General features: G+C 42.6%; 1 pseudogene; it reads right to left on the bottom strand.

The window, feature by feature from the left end:
- Nucleotides 1-846: 846 nt before the first annotated feature.
- LOC101584429 lies at nt 847-1605 on the bottom strand (annotated as a pseudogene).
- Nucleotides 1606-16726: the final 15121 nt, after the last annotated feature.

The raw sequence follows: 16726 nt of genomic DNA on the forward strand, positions 1-16726 counted from the left end.
ATCCTATATCTGCCTCCTGCTGACATTCTTTTTTTTCAGCTTCTCCCACTGGCTTGTGGCTCCTTGACAAGGACCGGACGGTAGCCTCCTGCATCCGCCATGGCTCAAGGAAGTCGCCTGCTCATCTTCTGCATACGCCACTCCCTGCACTGCCCTGAATCCGGGCCTGGGTTCTGCACTGCAGGATTGTTTCCGTTTTCCATCAGTGCACTAGAGCACTTTTAGCAAACTAGCTAAACCAATGGATCTTCGGTAATTTTTTAAAGTCACATCCAGAGAATAATTTAGGATACAGATTTCCTGGTAAACATAAAATTTACATTACTAAGAGAAACAGGGAAATCTCCTTTTATTAGGACTGATAAATAGTTTATAGACTACACAAACAAAACTATAAAAAACTAACTAGTATTGAAATAACCTACCCAGCTTAGGCACAGCCTAAGTGCCTTTTATATAACCTCCTTCAGAGAACTCCACTGTGCTGGAAAATATCAATTATCTGTGTTCTAGAAGGTTGTAAAATTTCCAGAAAACAAATTGAGTATTACTGCTAAAATGTGAAAAACAGAAAGACCAAAATGGAATTTTTTTTCCATTCTTTCCAAATTTTATTCCAAAAAACCAGGTCTGTATGAGATTTAAGAAATCCATGAAAGTGATCAGCCTCATCATTACAATACAGTATTCAACTGGACAGAAGAGACAAGGACCCAATTCACTAGGTCATGTCTTATTTCTCCACTGTGCAAGTTTTTATTAAAGAAGCCTTCTTCGACTCAGAAGAACTGGACGATGCCTACGCTGAGGGCCCCACTTGAGGTATGAAGTCCTGGATTCCACCTCCTATTTATCCTTTTCTTTCTGTTCTTTTTTTTTTTCTCTCTCTCTCTCAGCTTTTGCTTCTTCTTCCTCATGCTTCTTAATCAGCTGTTTGACTTCCTTCTGCTCGAGAACTCTGATCACGGACTTCCCATTCTCTCTGGTTAATGTGGCGATCTCCACTTTCTCCACAGAGAGCTTACTGACGTCCATGGTCTTGTTGAGCACTTTGATAGCTAAGGCAAGCGCGGACTTCAGAGTCATCTCTCCCTCTTTAGAGTCCTGTTTGCACATTGACACAGCTGCAGCACTGATATTTCTGATGCATGTGGCTTTCCAGCTGCTATAATTTCCACTGAGGTCACTCTGCTAAAGCTGAAAGCCGTAGTGCTTGTCCCAGCCAATGTACAGCAATGAAACACCAAAGCGGCGCTTTCCTCCAAACTGTGTATAGGCCAGTTTGGTATCACACAGTGCTGTAACCAACTGCTCACAAGGAATTGGCTCCTGACATTACAATAAATACCTTTGTGCAACGAGCCTCAATTCATTAGTCGGAACATTAGCCATGTCCTCACTGAGTTTATAAATTTTTTCAGAGAAACAGACTTCATCAAGAAGCTTGTGAATGTTGCATCTCTCAGCCGCAAACAAAACTCCACCATTTGCTAAAATTGCCAAACAGGTGCCTGCATGTCCAGTGGCTTCCATGGCATATTCCACTTGGTACTAGCGACCTTCTGGAGAAAGTGTAGTTGTCCTGCAGTTATACCTTCAAGACATGGTTTTTGGATTTCAGAAAATTCCTGAGAGAAAACAATGAAGAATCGCAAGCTACAATGACAGCTTTTCTCTATAAGAACAGAGAAGCAATGCCGTTGCCCACGGACTGCTTTGCATTTCCAAAATGGAAACTTTTAGAATTGTAAAAACACTATATTCTCAATGGAAATTTTTCAGTCCACTCAAGTCCATGTATTACAGCAACACAGTCATGTTTGAAGCTGAAGGAGCCGAATGCCTGTCATGACTTACATGGTGAATTTCTTTCCACTCCTCTCTGTCTGGATAACACCTCACAGTTCACTGTCACAGGGTTGCGGTGCTCAATGGAGATACAGGATTCCTGCACATACAACTTATAACTTTAGGCAACAACTGTCCTTACAATTTCTTCAGATATCAGCCAACTCTGAAGTTAACATAAGGCCTGGTCTCTTCCCACAAGGAATTCTACTTCTGTTGCACGCCACCTTCAGTTTTGATCTCCCTGCTTCTCTCCATTTCCTTCTTTTCTCTTGCCTCTGTTTTCCCTCTAAGTGAACCACGTTGAAGTAGAAATGACTGAACTCGAGTTTCCACTTGACTGTTTAACTATAACTAAGCCCATGTATTCCTCAGCTTTTTGTTGCTGTCACACATGCATAAGATAACTTCATAAGAGAAAAAATTATTTTGACTCAGAGTTTCAGTGGTGTGTGAGACAGCGTATCATAGCAGGGAAAACATGGCTGAGTAAAGTTATTCATTTAATGGGTGGAATGTAAAAGAGAGAAAATCGAAAGAGACAAGAGTCCCATGATCCTCTCTAAGGTCATACCCCCAGTGACCCTTACTTCCTGCCTAATTACCACCTCTCACATACTGCCCCTTCCCCTCCCGGAAGTGTTAAGAGCTAGGGGTCAAGCCTTTAATACACAGGCCAGGGCTGGCCAAATAGCTCAGTGGATTAAAGTGCCTGCAAACAGGCTCAGGGGCAGGGAGTTTGATCCTCAGGCCTGCCTTGCTGTCCCTGCCCCTGGGGCACACTGAGGCAGCACTTGAGACTGGGCATGGTAGTACATGCCTGTAATCCTAACACTTGAGAGGCTGTAAACAGGTGGATCACTACGAGTCCCACCTAATAGTGAGAACCTAAACACCCTGTAGGCCTTTCCCTAAAATACAAAAAAAAAAAATTAAATGTATAAAATAATACACAGGCCTTTGGGGGACACTTATTTCGACCATACAATTTTAGTTTACCAAAGGTTTTTCCATAGATCGTGTCTTTGGTGTTATATTAAAGTCATTACCATTTATAAGATCATCTAGAATTTTTCCTTTGTTATCTTCTAGGAGTTTTGCAATCCTTAGTTTTATATTTAATACTTTGATCCATTTTGTTGAATGCTTGTAAAATGTTTCTATTTTTTTCTGTGTAAATGCAGTTGTCTCAAGACCCTTAGTTGAAAACACTACCCAGGGACTTACATTGCCTTTGGTACTTTATATATTTATTGATGGGTCTGCACCCATGCAAGTCTGCTGGGTCATCATGCCAGCCAGTCAGCATGGAGTGGGGATTCGAGGCCAAGGACAGGCTGCTCCTAGAATGACTTCCATCTTCCCTCGTTAACCTCAAACTTCCTCTTTGTTTTTTGCACACGGACTAAGCCTTTCCCAATCAGTACCTGTGACAACATGGTTACTGTACTGCCCATGCAAGCTCCACTCCCAAGCCAGCCTGTTAAGTTCTTGATCTTCGTGCCTCCTCCCCAAGGGTCCTTGCCTCTCTTTGGCAGTCCTCCCTTGCTGAGAAATAAAGGTTTTCTTTGCTTTTCTCCCACTTCTCTTTTGTACCAGAGGAAGGAACCTTACACTTTTTATCATCATAGTCTTATTTACATATGTGTCCATCTTCAACATAGACAGGATACTTAGATATTAGCTGGATAGAATTAAAAAGCTTATGGTTATAGAGCTCAAACATTTTTCAGTGAATTGATTGTAATGACTTGTATATGTTTATTTATAAATAAACAAATAAGTAAGCTTCACAAAGATATATATTATCCCAGAATTACTTTTATCCCCAGCACAACGTTTGTATTTTCAAATGATAGAGAAATAAAAAGAAAATCTGCTATAATTTATTGTTAGCATTAATCCATTTTGTGTTACTTGTTACAGAGTTGCCTTCTTCCTTCCTTGCACTCTGAGTCTGTCCTGGATACTTTGATGTCCACAACTACTAGACAGTGATGTCCAGACAAGTATATCAAGACAGGAGCACATTGGCTTTAGAAAGGACATTTTGGCTGCTAGGCAGCTGGTAGCCTGCGCTATAGTGATAGGTTGAGGTGTACCACAGTGGTCAGGGAAGGTCACCCTCGGGATGGCCATTCTCATTTCTGAAGATACAATAAAGGAAGGCCAGCCAGTCTCTGTCCCGTTGGGTTAGATTGTGGCTAATACCACACTGTTCAGGCTTGTATGCTTTTTCTTGTTTTGGTGTTGACTGTGTGAATAGCATTTTATTCTACAGAAACAAAAATGGGACAAAGAACTTGCTTTTGTTAATATTAGAAAATCAGACACTGCACTTCCTAGGGTCAGGGCACTCGGGAGCTCTGGAGGTGGCCCAGCGACTGAGCAATGAGTAAAGAAGACATGTATGGTTATGCGATGAGCACTGCTCTGCCATCAGGAAAGCTTAGCTCAAGACATTGGTAGCTAAACATATGCACCCTGAGTACAAAGTCTTAAGTGATTTAAGTCAGATGCATACGTGTAAATACCACATTATTTCTCTGGTGTGAGAAACTGAAAGTGTAAATAAGGACCAAAATGTATGAAAAAAATTGTGGAATAGAAAGATAATGCTCAGATAGGAAGAGAACTATGGGTGGGGCAATAGGAAATGAAGGGATGGAAAAAAAAACGTTGAGAAAAGAAGGAAAAATGGAAATGGAAGCAGACCTTTTGTAAATGTGGAGGGAAACTGGGGCTGAAGGGAGGGTAAGGGAACAGAACAAAAAAAAGTGATATCATGTACAGGTACACATTTCCTATGATGAACATGATTACTCTGTGTACCTAAAATCTGTCAATAACTTATTTAATTAAGTAGCTTTAATAAATACCCCCAGGACAGGCTGAGATGGTGATTGAGACTGGGCATGGTGGTGTATGCCTGTAATTCCAGCTCTTGGGAGGCTGAACGCAGGCAGATCACCACAAGTCCAATCTACATAGTGAGATCCTGTAGACCCTTACAAAAAAAAATGTTTGAATGAATAAATTTTAAAAAGTGGTTAAATCTTGGAAACAACGCAAATGCCTATCAAATAAGGAATGGATTTATTTTTATTTCAATTAATTAATTAATTTATTTTTAATGTATTTAGTACAATAATATCTCACTACACAGATAGGACTCATAGTGATCCTCCTGTTTTCAGCCTCCCAAGCACTGGTATTACAAGCACAGGCCACCACACCCAGTTTCAGTTGCCATCGCAGCATTCCCCAGCAGTGGGGCATTGAACCCCTGTCCCTGCACTTGTCTAAACAGTGGAATGGATTTTTAAAATGTGGTATTTTTATGCAATGGAGTGTCAACCAGCTATAAAGCAAAATAAACTCAAGGCTTGTGTAGTTAAATGAATGTAACTAGAGACCGTATTCATGATGGAAATAAAACAGACTCATAGGCGTAAATATCATATTGCCTCCGTACTGTAGGAAGCTGAAAGAATAAATAAGATCCAAATGGTACAATAGACACTGCGAGAAAGAAAGTGCTCAAAAGGAAAGAACAACTGGGATTAGGGAAAAAACAAAAGAAGGAAGGGAAAAATATGAGTGCACCAGATGGCTAAGACAATTGTACTACCAATTTCTGTTAGTTTGTTGAAAGGAACAGTGTTTATATTGCTTGATCAATTTTTCATGCCTATACCTGGTACTCTGAGTAGCTACTTTGAAGATAACAATCATCTTACTTTGAAATTCTGTGTCATTTTCACTGTTTCTAATTTCTCTCTAAAATAGAAAATAAGATTTGAGCAGGTGATAATGGCATGGGACACAGTGCTTCACAGGGGAGGTGGCCAGGAGCTACACCTACACCAGCACTGGCCAGGCCAGACTGTGCTAACACAGCTGTAGATGGAGAAGAGTGAGGATTGGAGGAGGGCTGTGGAGAACAGGGAGGTGCCAGAGCAGACGTGCATGAGGCACCTGTCCCGGCCGGGGACTGGCATGTAGCTGAGGCACTGAGTGCTGTTCCATGCGTTACTCATTACAGAGCTGCCAGATCCACAGGCAAGTCCAGTGTGGGACATTAAGCTTAATAGCAAGCATCTGTAGAGAAGGTATCACTAAGAAGACAGGTCGTAGGAAAGGCACAGGAGTTGAAAGGGATTTCTGAATACATTTCTAAAGCTTCCTGAAAGACAAAAATAATTTCAGTGCCAGTGTACAAAAGAAGAGATAGTCAAGAATCTCAGAAAAGAACTATTGCCCACACTTTCTACAGGATACACAACTCTAATAGGGCTATTTTTCATGTTCATAGACCATTTCTTTGGCTGAGTGTTAGGTCCAATAGTTGAGTTGGAAAAAAAGACAATATTTATCTGGTACCGTACCCAGAAGAAGATCTCCATATCTCTTTATTTTCCTCTAGATTGTAAGTATATCCTGATATGGCCTGCGATTATCAATAATATGATGGATACAGGTTGGAAACTCCAGTGACTCCTGAGAAAAGAAAACCTTCACATTGTATACGTTGTGATAGAAGGACATTGATGAGAAGTCCTAACCTGCTACATTTCTCCTATTTTATGGTTTCATGTATTTTTGTGTGTGGAATTAATGCTTACCATTAGCATTTCCATCCCACTGCTTTTCTGGAAGTTTTAAAAAATTGGAAAACAGAAAAAGTCATGGGATGGGGTAGAATACTCCTCCCTCAGGAGCTGCTTCAATAGACACATTGCAATCATACTTCAGCCTGAGGGAGCAGTGGCTGAAATAGAGAAAGAAACGTGAGTGTGAAGATGCTCTGAACACATTTAGGGGCTGTCTTGTTTACTTTTCTCCTGTCATTAGAACAAAAATACCCGATGCCTAATTTTTTTTTTTTTTTTTTTTTTTTTTTTTTTTTGTGGAACAGGGGATTAAACTCAGGCCCTTGTGCTTGCCAGGGAAGCACTTATTCCACTGAGCCATCTCCTTGGCCCCCGATGACCAAAATCAAGGAAGGAAAGGTTTATTTGGCTCACAGTCTAGAGATTCTGGTCCATATCAGCTGGCACCAAGGTGGAGTGGTGTGGAAGAGAGCAGTGACTCAGTGGTGGAAGACAGCAAAAGCAACAAGAACAAAAGGGAAGAGAGGAATGATTCGCTTCTCTGACCTTATATTACATTCAGAATGCCTGCCCCAGGGTGGGTGTAGCTCCTATGCCTTCTCTCTTGGGTCTGCTTTTCTTCTTCTTTGCAGGTTTCCTCAGATCATCTACGTTTCTGGCTTTTCCAAACTCCTGGTGTCTCTATTGAACCTCTGGCTTCATCCTCACAGCTTCACACACTGCCCTCTGAAGAACACACTGCCTGCTTTCCCAGGCCTCCTGAAATTTGGGTGGAAGCCTTCTTAAACTCACAAGTCTTGCATTCTTCACGCACCTAAAACTGGTGCCACATGGATGATGTCACGGTCTGCCACCAGGTGGAGCAGTAGCCAGATTTTACTGTCTCGTGGCTGTAAGTGCCTGGATTTCTGGGCACACTGAATCCAATTCTGAGGAACAAATTTTCTATGCTATCACCATTCTGGAACATTCTGCAGCCTTCTTCTCAAAGCAATGTCTTTCACTTTTTTAGTTTTGAGGCTGTGAAGGATGGGGACTTGCTGCTTTTTGTGAGACCCTCAGGCCATCTTCTCTATTCTCCTGTTCCTTCTCAGCAATCGAGATCCCTTCAGCTCTGTCTCTACAATTTATAGCTTTACTGGAGCTTCCTGTACAGCAAACTCACAACAATTTAAATCATTCTTCCACTCTCTTTGTTCTGGATTAACAACCTGTATCTGGCTAAATGCCCCCAACAGCAGCCATGCCACCACCCTAACATTCAACTTCCTGAAACTTTCTTCTATCAAGTTAATTGGTCCACTAATTAATTAATTTCAGTCTCAGGCAAAGTCTCTGGACACAAGAAAAATGCACAGAAACTGTCTTCCAAGCCATAACACAGGTCATCTAGAGTCCAACCACCAATGCAGTTCTTCCCAGAAGAAATCTCCTGTTCTTTACCAGTTTCCTTATCTTTTGAACTGTGACCAGAGTCACCCAGAAAGGACACCCTGAGGCATTCCTGCTCTGCTCCTTCAGGACAAATCTCCAAACTTTTTCTAAACTCTTCCTGCAAGCCATTCCCAAAGACTCCTGGTATCGTCACAGCAATGACCCCACTTCTCTGGCACCAAATTCTGTCTTTGTTACTTTTCTCTTGTTGCTGAGACAAAATACTCAGCATCTAAAATAAAGGAATGAAAGACTTACTTAGCTCACAGTCTGTAGAGGTTTCAGTCCATAATCAGCTGGCTCCAGGGCAGGGTGGTATGGGGAGGGGCAACAGTTCAGGACAGCAGAAGACTGCAAGAGCGAAAGGGGGAGAGCAGCCCTCTTCTCCCTTATATCTAAGCAGGGCACTGCCCCTCCAGGGTGGGTATGGCACTCACAGCATCTCCATGTCTGATTCTTACACAAGCTCAGGATGTTTACAGGTGAGGACGCTGGCAACCTGCTGAGTTCCTTAGTTAAGCATCTCAAGTTAGCATAATTTATAAACCATAGCAGAAGACAATACAGTACATAGGGTGACTTCAAGATGAGGAAATAAGGAGACGGGGAGATGGCTCAGTGGAATAAGCGCTTCCCTGGCAAGCACAAGGGCCTGAGTTCAATCCCCAGTTCTGAAAAAAAAAATCAGGAAATACATGCTCAAACATCAAAATTATGAGTACCATATCAAAACAAGATCAACTAAGATAAATGAAATACAACAAATATTATCTTAGACTAAAAAATATTGATTATTATGTGCAATTTCTTTGCAAGACTGTGGGAAAACAAGCTCAGTGTAAAAACCCTAACTTCCAAGATCTTACAGGCCAGTGTAGAGAAAACTCAAAACCTACTCAGTCTAAAGGTTTTGCTTTAACAGAAAAAGAAACCTGACATATGTAAGCTTTCTGTTGAAAATTACCCACTAAATCCCACCATTGACAAATCCACAATCACTCTCTAAGTGTTACTTTGGAGAATTCCAAAAAAGCTTTATGTTTACTCTTCTCTTGCAAGTCTCCAATAAAATCAGAGTTAGAGTGCCAGTCAAGCTATGTTTATTATTCTGGAAGGTAAAAGGCGAAAAGTACAACAGTGTGCATTTTGAATTAAGCTCTCACCACAGCTAGTGAGAATAAATCACACAATTTACATGCTTCTAGCATGTCCAGTTCATGCAGGAGACAACAAGAGGCCCTTGTGAAGGAGGGCACCAGACAGAAGGGAGAGGTGATAAGCCATGGAGAGGAACAATTGCACCTTTCTTTCCCCAGCTGCAGGTGGCTGGCTTCTTTGTCTCTTTGTCGCTATGTTTCCTGACTGAGACACTCAGTACTGCATTTTAACAGGTTCCCATCTCCTCTGTCTTCATGTTTTAATTGCCACAAAGCCCACTGCAAGTGTGGTGGACCACGCTGCTGCCCTAACATTGGGAACTCACCCAGTGTTTTTTTTTTTTTTTTTTTTTTTTTTACAGGCCAGTTGAAGAGTTGTAGTTCAGTACTCAGTTGAACCATGTCACACAACATTTTATTTTTCTAATCCCAGTTTGGTCAGGTCCATTGACAAGAATTTTGCTTTTCTAGAACAAAGCTGCAATTTTCTATTGGATCTGTCTGTCCCCCTGAATACAGGCAGACGTGCTGTTTGCTGTTTAAAAGGTAGGTCCTCTCCTGTCCCTGTCAAGTACATTGAAAAAAGTAGGCCAGGCCACATTTTGCCTGCTGTTACTTACTGAATTCTACACTAGTTTATTTCCTTTCTCTACTATTCAATAAAATAGCATATTTGAGATGTTATTACCCATCTCTCTCCTAGCTAAACCTTGGAAAGTAGTTGTCTTTACAGAATCAAAAAAAAAAAGGAAAAATTGAGAGAAAATATAAACTACCCTGGGACAGAGCATATATTCTTAGCAATACTGAGTAACTTAGAAACTATAGCTCATGAAAGAATCTTGCCTCAGTCTTATTAGATTGTTTCATCTCATAGAGTGGATATAGTAAGACCTAAAGAAGTTAAAATGATGAAAATAAATAAAAATAAAAGGAATAAAAGCTAGCAAGGATATTTCCTTTACCTGCTCAGTCCCTTTCTTCAAAGATCTTTGAAGAGAGGGCCTGGATTTTCTTTGCTAACATCTAAGTCCTATTCCAATTGTATTGCAGGCAAGAGCAGCCAGGTAACTCAAAGAGAGATGATAAGATCTCATGCAATCTGAGGGATAAAGAGAAAAATGTGTGAATATTTTTAACCAAGTGGTCTAACAGACGTATAATTGGATACTGAGAAAAAGAAGATCCAGCAAAAGGAAAAGAAAATATTTGAAGCAGATTAAAAATTTCCTAGCTCTGGTGAAAAACATTATTGCACATAAAACTTAAGTGAACTAAGGCATGATAGATACAAAGACAGTGACATCCGTACAGCTCAATCAAACTTCTGACACCACAGGCAAAAAGAAAACTTTGAAATGCACCAAAACTAGAGAATTACTAATATCTCACCAGAAACACTGAGAGAGACACTGACTTATACATTTGAGATGCTAAAAACTGAGCTGTCAACCCTAAGGCTGTACCCAAAAATATATGCCTCAAAATTAAAAGTAAAATAATACGGTTGTATGAACAAAAGCTAAAAACATTCAGTGCCATCATACGTGCATTATAAGAGAGTCTGAATGTTTTGGAGGCTGAGGAGAAATGATATCGAAAGGAATTCAGATCCCCAGGGAGACATAATGATCACAAGAAATATTAACTATGTAGCACATGGAGAACCAATTAACGTAAAGATAGCTACTTTGGATTTGAGGGTTGATGGTATATATAAATGTAAGTGTAAGAAGCCAAGAGGAGACAAAGAAGATGATATGCTTATATTTTCTCCTTGACGTTCTTCTATTTTTTGTAAAGGGATAAAATAATAGCTGCAAGTAAAATGATTGAAGATCAGTAAGTTAAAGAAACAAACTATAATCCCTACAGTCACCATGAAAATTATAAAAAGAGAAGCCAAAAACTAGAATGAGATTGCTGTATAGTTATTTTTAAATAGTTCACCCACAATAAGCCACAAAAGAAGGAACCAAAGTTTAAAGAGCAAAACTAAAGGATGTAGTTGGTAATCCACCTGTAACAGCAGTTCAGACGAGTACTTCACTATTCTTTAACAGTTTTTCTTTTTAAGTGGTCTCATTTCTCTCCTACTTTCCCTGCAGTTTATTTTAGAATGTCTCTCCTTCATTTTTTTATTATATTTAAAATAACTGCTTCAAAGTCCTTGGTAGTCCTAACTGTGGAAGTTTAGAATCTAATTATTCCAGGTAACTTCTCTCGACTATTTTCCTTTTTTTTTCTTTGCATAACTAGTAAATTTTCATTGCATTATAAATATTATTGAAGAATTCTTGGGTTTGTAAAAAACCTTATTTTTGAAAGGATTACTTTTTGATTCTAGAAGAGAGGTAAATTTCGGACTGCCAACCCTGCACGTGTGGAGTCTTGTTTTCATCATTTGTTGGCTAGGACTGTGGAAAGCCTGCAGCACTGGGCAGACATCTCTGTCCCAGCAGAATTTTATCTTCCTGGCTCGGGCGCTGCCACAGGCAGCAGCAGATTTATCTGGTGAGAACATCCAGCCATTTCTTCACGCTGCATGTTTTGAGGTCTCTGCTATGAATGTGGTTTTATTACTGTTTACCTTAAACTCAAGGAAGCTTAGTTTTGCAATTTGTCTAAGACACTTCATTTTTGTATTGGTTGGTATTTTAGCCCCAGGATATGTCGCCCCAGTCAAAAGGACAATAGAGATTAACTGCAGCGAGCTTATCTGCAGTGTTTCCTGAGCACTACCTCATGCTCGCTGTTATTAAAGGTCTGGAGTCCTGTGCTTCAGAGTGGAGCCCAAGGGATGGCCAGATTCAGTCTTTCGAAGCCACATGGTCTCTCTGAGAAGCCACCACCACCACCACTTTGTGCTGCTATGACAAAGTCAGGGTATGGTTCTTAGAGAGTTGGACTGAAACAGAGGAAAGAAATAAAGCTTTTAAGACCAGAGGGAACAGGAGTGGTTGATAAAGTATTTTAGAGGGAACTGCAAAACTTACAGGACCCTCCCCTGTACGAAAGGACAAGTCAAGGAGGAGCTCTGAGGGAGCCGGTCGGTGGTAGCGAAGGGTGGATGTTCAAATCACAAAGCGCCACACACCTGCAGGTGCTAAGGGGCTCCAGCAAGCACAAAAGTAGGCTCACTCAGAGTGATATTCAAATAATAAACTCCTTCTGAGGAAACAAACAAAAGAAGTGACAACTGGAAAGAAAGTTGTCACTGAGGTGAAGGTGCAGTGACAAGGTTAGGAAGGGAACTGGGTGAGAGTGACATATCTGTCTACCTTGCCAAGTAGGTGAGGTCAGGAGAGGTCAAAGAAACAAAGACATCCTGGAGAGCTCAAGGCATGGTTAGAAACACTAATAATACAAGAAATAAAGAAAAACAGGGAGCTTCATTTTATGGGTGATTGCGATTCAAGGCTCCTGGAACAATGGGAGTGTTTGATTTCTAAATCTCAAGCCGTAGTTTCCTCCACACCCTTTCTCCCAAGCTTCCCAACTTCTTTTTCCTCTGCGCTACTCTCCAAGGTACCTTGGATGACTGGAGAGTTGAGCGCTTTCTTGCCCTCCTCGCACAGGGCCTGCGTCCCTCGGACAGCAGGAGTCAGTGGTGGATGAGCTAAGTGCCCTGCTACGGTGTGTTCACAATGTGCTCCCCCCAAGTTCACGCACTGAAAATGTGTTCTCTGGGGTGATGAGGGTGCAGTGGCAGGACTCTGTAGGGCGAGGACCCAGTGGAAGGTGGCTGGGTCATCGCTGCCACCCCAGGAATGGGTCGGGTCTCCCTGGGTGCGTGAGTGCCTGAGACAGTGGGCCGCGCTAGTGAGTGAGCCCAGCCCTCCCCCCTTGCTCCTCTCTTCACTGTGTGGGGCCCTCACGGTGCCATCTGCACTGGCGCCAGGAACCAGAGCCCCCACACGACCAAGCAGGCGCCTGCCCCTGCTCTCAGACTGTGAACTGTCAAGCTCTTTCCTTTGTAAGTTTCACAGCTTCAGGAGTTTTGTGATAGAACACACAATGCATTAACACACTCTCTGAATGTGTTGGTACTTAGAAATGTCCCCTGAGGATGGCAACTCACACAGTCCAAGAACTGCCAGGCGGAGAACAGCTAGGGAGACCTCCAGACACAAAAGTAAGCGCACTTTGCACAAAAACCAACCGGATGCTGAGACCACCCGAGAGTGTGTCTCAATATATTCATACAGGGAGCGTGACTGGAGAAAACTGCAGGCAGCTGAGTTCACAAACACAGGCCTGAATTATTTTCCTCAGAAGAATCCAAGAGCCTGGACAAACTTTCCATCTTGAAGACACTGAACATTTCTCGTGTTAGAAACTTTCCTCTGATGTATATGTGGCACTCGGGGTCAATCAGTGTTACTACGTGGAGCAAAAAAGTCATGTATTTTTTCCACCTATTGCAAGGGTCATGGCTGACATCGCCACAGCCAAGGCAAGTTAATAAACATAACAAAAGTTATTTAAGCACAATTTTAAGTGAAACGAGAGCCTTCGGAAGTGGAGGCCTGAAGACACAGGCAGAGCTGCATATTTTTCTGGTAAGCTTGGATGAACAGTCACACAGCAGTGGGGTTGACAAGAGCAGGTGTGGTGCAAGGGTCGGAACCTGTGGGAAAATGGCAGGGTCTGCCTGCCCTTATCTCCGTTTATCTCCAGGTATAAAGCAGACGCCTGCCACATGGAAGTCTTCAGAGTGGAGGAGGAGAGGCTTCTGTTCACTGTCCTGCAGAGACAAAGCGGGAGGAGTCAGATAGTGATCTTTCTGCTTATGTCTCGTTCCTAGAATGGATCATCCAGTGCTGTTCTGAGCCCCGACACTGCCCAGTACCCAAGGCCCAGACAGGCAGCCCTGGCTTCTCAACACTCAAGTCTTAGAGCTAGACTCTTGGGGTCTTTGGAGTCCTGTCCACAGCACTTTCCACAACCACAGAGCCAAGAAAAGGCAAGCCCCAAGTGACTAAGATTTCCGAGGTGTCAGCAGATGTGACCCAGAGAGGCTGCTCATGACCAACCGGTGCCCTGCCTATGCCCTATTTTGCTAATATCTTTGATTCATGTCATGATGGGCTCTTATGCAAATGCTGCCTGACCTGCCAGGAGGTAGCCCTGGACCAAGAATTCTAAGTTCCTCTTCATGTCTTTTCAAAGATCACAGACCATATTTCATAACCATTTTCTTCCCTGGAGCTCTGCCTCGCCTCGGCGTAGGTCTAACCCTCTGCAGCATGCACACTTCTTCAAGCAGGGCATATCATATTCACTCTGTAAACAGAGGTTCTGTAATAATAAAACTTAACAATCTCACATAAATATGCATGGGAATTGCCACCCCTCCATGACAGCTGGCGCATACATCTGCCTCAAATTTCTCTTCTGGAAATTAGAACACATCGTGGTTTTTCTCTCCCCTGCATCTTGTCTTAATGGCAGACCTGCAAGTTTTTAAGAAAACACGTTACATAACCCTTCAAGTGGCTAGAGTGACAGGGTCCAAAACAATCTTGGCTGGTATGTGTTTTACTTCCTTTCCTCCTTGGACAATAATTTCCATTGTAGCACCTTCAAATGTTTGACAATTAATTAGCCTGGGTACAAATTTCTTGGAGTATCTTTGGCACCTGTGAAGCTAGGTGTCAGGCCTGAGGCCTGACATACCTTGCCTCATGTGGAGGAGATGGCATCTGCCTGGCTTGCACTTGGTGGCACACTGATGTTTAGCCTTCAATCTGGAAAACAGCCCTGTAACTGTCTGCTCAGCTAATGACATCTGAGCAGATGAAAATCAAGCTCGCATTTCCTCACTTTTGTGCATTATGTTCGGGCTCTCAGGAAGCTCTGTTGAAGCACTGGAGAGGGCTCTCTGGTGACCAAAATTATTCTGCCAGCTAAAACAACCTCCTCTCTACCACCTCCTGGCATCAGGCAACAGTGACAGGAAGGTTAAAGGGAGAGCGCTGGAGCGGCCAGGAGCGAGGCTGGCTGAGACCAAAGCCATGGTGCCGCTGCATTTGTGAGTTGGCACCCAGCTTGCTGGTCCCTGGCCTTGCACTGGATGTGCCGTTTGGGTCTCCTAATGACTAGCACCCGCCCACGCCCAGTGCTGGCTCTCGGGGAGGCGCACAGCTCCTTCCTTCTGTCCACACTTTAATGTGTGCGCAAGCTTTCCTGATGCGACTTCCAGCTCTTGGTGCACTGTTAGGCGGCCACACTTCTGCCATCCTCTCTGGTCCCTACCAGGCGCCCTTCAAATGGACCACTGCCAACAGCCTGGCAGCTCCTGGTGCAGGTGGCCATGCAGTGGCTAGTCAGCATGCTGAACAGTGAGACCTTGTTCCCCTGCAGTCTCCATGAAGTTTGTTCCATTGATTTCTCCACAGCAATGTTACAGGCTGTTCTTTTTTACCCTGAGACGTGGAGTTAAAACTAAAATTGTAGTGTGTGGAGCCACCTGGATAAGACGTGGCCCCAACTAGGAGCCCAGCAGCTCCTCCATTCCCCGTCATCCAGAGCAAGTGCCACGGGCCCTGGAGGCAGAGCTGTGCCTGGGCTGGAGTGACGAGGGCAATTCTGCACTGCAGTTTCTCTGTCAGAAAGCACTTGTCTGAAAGCACTCAGCAAGTCCGTTGTCCTGGGTCTGTGCCATCTTGTAGGACAAGTCACAGTGAAGTTTCTTATGCTGCTTCTAGTCAGAGCTCTAGAAGAATTCCCAGAAAAGTGTCTGTGCCAGTTTTTTTTTTTCTTGAAATCCAGGAACTGGTTGATAGCACAGTATTTCACTTCTCTATCCCCAAAGCAACCTGGCGTTGTGGGCGAAACAGATTTGGAAAGATTATGATCTAGGTCAAAGATCCAGATGGACTATTTTTGGCTGCATGTCTTTAAGCAAGCCCTTGTTCCAACGGAGCCTCAGTTTTCTCATCTGTGAAATGGGTGCCCTACTACAGATGCTTGCCTTACCTAGCCTGCAAGATGAACTCAATAGCATGTGCAGGTATCCTACACATGGCCACTGTATATGTACGTTGGTCCATAATATTTTATTTTTATTTTTTTGGTCCCTATTATTTTAAATAAGGATGTTTTATTTTTGGATTATAAAATTAGGCTTGTTTATTCTAAAACTTTTCAGAGAGTACAGGAAAACATAGAACATTGAAACTTGTTTCTATTTTCAGGGGAATAACCACTGCCAACATTTTATGTTTTCCTGAGACATTTTTTGTAGGCATGCTCCCTGGTTACAAAACAGCATGCTACCACAAAATTGTTTGTAAAATGCAATTTTTATTTAATACAATGTGAAAAAAATAAGCTATTATTATTTTACTATGAAAAAGAAAGCAGCCTAGATGCAAATTAGAGATAACACAAATTTAGGCAGCATACGGCATTGCTGTACTGTGTCAAAGTGAATTATTCATAAGCACTTGTCAGAAATATCCAAGGTTACTGAGCTATTCTAGAACACAGAGTACAAATTCTGAGCAGAGATTGCTACATGTTCAATACAACCTATTTTCTTTCACTCCCAGGCACATGGCGCAGCTATCTTTGCTGGAGCCCCTTGCATTTAGATGTGGTCATGTGACCGAGAAGTGGCCAATAGAACAGCAGTGGAAGGGTTATGTGCCGGCTCTGGATCCAGCGGCT

The sequence above is a fragment of the Octodon degus genome, unplaced genomic scaffold, assembly GCF_000260255.1.
Source record: "Octodon degus isolate 3935 unplaced genomic scaffold, OctDeg1.0 scaffold00075, whole genome shotgun sequence".
In the NCBI taxonomy this organism is placed as follows: Eukaryota; Metazoa; Chordata; class Mammalia; order Rodentia; family Octodontidae; genus Octodon; species Octodon degus.